The sequence below is a fragment of the Orycteropus afer genome, unplaced genomic scaffold, assembly GCF_000298275.1.
Source record: "Orycteropus afer afer isolate SDZICR_OR568_19922 unplaced genomic scaffold, OryAfe1.0 scaffold00040, whole genome shotgun sequence".
NCBI classification, from domain to species: domain Eukaryota; kingdom Metazoa; phylum Chordata; class Mammalia; order Tubulidentata; family Orycteropodidae; genus Orycteropus; species Orycteropus afer.
This window is the reverse complement of record NW_006921627.1, coordinates 6,216,396-6,218,933: the sequence shown is the minus strand read 5'-3', so window position 1 is coordinate 6,218,933 and position 2,538 is coordinate 6,216,396. Positions and strand designations below refer to the sequence as shown.

The following is a 2,538-nucleotide window of genomic DNA, read 5'->3' as shown; positions in this document are numbered from 1 at the left end:
TTTTTTTTTTTTTTTTTATGATTTTATGATTTTGAGTTTTGTTCCACATTACTCTCCCACTTTATCCAGGATCTCCTGCACTGATCCCTTTCTGAGTGGCTAACAGTGGTAGCCAGGCACCATCTAGTTCTTCTGGTCTCATGGTCATACAGACTGAGGTCTGCATGATCTACTAGTCCCTTGGACTAATTGTTTCCATGCGTCTTTGGTTTTCTTCATTTTTCTTTGCTCTGAATGAGGAGTGACCCAATGTTGCATCTACACTGCTGCTGGCAAGCTTTTAAGATCCCAGTCACTACTCACCAAAGGAGGAAGTAGAACTTTTCTTTGTGTGTGTAGTATGTTATGCCAATTGAGCTTGATGTCCCCTGTGACCATGGTCCCGAGTCCACAGGTCTTAACTATTCACTCCCTCAGGGTGGTTGGCTGTGGCTAAGAAGTTATCCTAACTTTGCCCCTTGTTAGCTCTATTTTATAGATGGACATTCTTACAGCACATACAAATACATGCATAGAAAAATCATCTGCAAACATTACATATGGTCATGGGACTATTCCTTTTTGCCTAGACATACCTGATCATTCTGTCTATCCATTTACCCATAGATTAATGTTTGTTATCACTGATTATATTGCATATGTTAAAGGATTTATCATTGTTGTCTGTACCTCTTGTGCACCTCTCTGTGTCCTCCTTTTCCTTAGTGTTATTGTGTTGGTCACTTGCTTTTAGTATATTGCCTTTCCCTTCACCAAAATCAAAACTTGTCTCTACCTATCTAGTAGTTTTCCCTCTCGTACCCTCCCCTCCCAACCCTGGTAACCAACAAACAAAGTTTGCTTCCATATATAAACCTTTGCTTGACTTTTTACAATAGTGGACAATATCGTATCTGTCCTTCTGTAACTGACTTGTTTCACTCAGCATAATGGGACACAAAGAGTTTTTCTCCTGATATCAGGTGGGCTTCTTCCCCCAGTTCATAATCATTCAATAATGGACAACTTCCTAGGCCTTATCTATCTACAAAGCAAAGAACCTATCTCTTTTCCATCATCATTAAATAACTTAAAGTATGAATGGTGTGGTGGAGGTGTCTGACCTCTAACTTCACAAGGGAGAGAGACAATCAAGATCAACAGCCCATGGCTGATTCCTATGATGTGGAAGTTAGACACACCTCCTCTCTCCAACCTTTTTACAAGTTCTAACACCAGCCATCCTTCCAAGCACTCTACTCCTCTGCTGGGTTCAATTAATTCATTGCAATGGCCATGCAGAACTGACAGACAATACTCTTAGGGAATTAACAGGTTATAAATTCAGAATCAGAAAGGACTCAGGATACAGTTCTTCGGTCAGGATGTTTCCTAGCTCTGAAGGCCTCTCCCTTGCCGTCAGCCTACTGGCTTTCAACCCCTCAGAACCCTTGGGCCAGCCTGGCCTCTGCCCTGCTCAGGCAAGTGTCACAAAACTCTAGCTCTCCTGTTAAGTGCCCAGAGGCACCCCAATCTACTAGTAAGCCTCTTGCCCAAAGGCACTCAGTTCTCTTGTTCCATGGATCTTTGAGCCTAGCTCCACTAATTACCCAGAGACACTCCACTTCTGCCAGCAAGTCTCCTGCCCAAAGGTGCTCAGTTTGCTCATTCCGTGGGCTGGGAAGTCTACTGTGCCATCTCCTGCCAGACTCCTGATTCTGCTGCCTCTGCTGCCACTGTTTCTCTGCAGCCACTTCTCACCATCTCTGAAGTGACAGCTCTTCTCTTTGTCTCCTAGGTCTAGGAGGTTCTCAAGCACAGAGATCCAAGGTCCAAAGGATGTGCTCCACTCCTCGCTCTTCTTTCTCAGTGGTACTGAGGTCCCCCCTTACGACCTCTGGGATGGCTCATTTTAAGGCTTGCAGATTGGCAAAACTGATCATTCCCTCATTAGGGTTCCACACTCCTTACCTGCATGGTTCCACAACCACAAGGGTGCCATGCACCTTATATGCACTAGTAGCAAGCTATCCAATCCCCTTGGTGAGCCATAAGCATCCCATTTGTATGATCCCACCCAATCATTTGATCATTTGGTAGGAATTACAAGACCATGGCAAGAAAGGTCATATAAAAATAATCCATCACAGCACACTTAACAATAATCAATACTCATTGTTACCAGTACAACTACAATTCATTTCCCAACTCACTGAAATTTGGCTTTACTCCCTCCTCATCAATCCATTCTCTTGAAAGTAAAGAACACCACCAAAGATCCTATAATTGTCAAAAATAATAGATGGTTTTCATTCCTAATTTGTTTGACTTCTCTGAAGGATCAGAAAAGAATAACTACTATCTCTTTCTTTCTTTTTTCAATAATTTATTTTTGTTGTCGTGGAACAAGGGATATCATAGCTGTTGTCAGATGGATCTTGGCTCAAGGCAAAGAATACCAGAAAGATGTTTACTTATGTTTTATTGACTATGCAAAGGCATTTGATTGTGTGGATCATGACAAATTATGGATAACATTGAGAAGAATGGGAATCCCTG

At 42.3% G+C, this 2,538-nt stretch overlaps 1 protein-coding gene across 1 annotated transcript in view; it reads right to left on the bottom strand.

The window, feature by feature from the left end:
- TULP3 (TUB like protein 3) overlaps positions 1-2,538 on the bottom strand; it is a 141,564-nt gene that overhangs the window by 96,999 nt on the left and 42,027 nt on the right. The window lies entirely within an intron of this gene.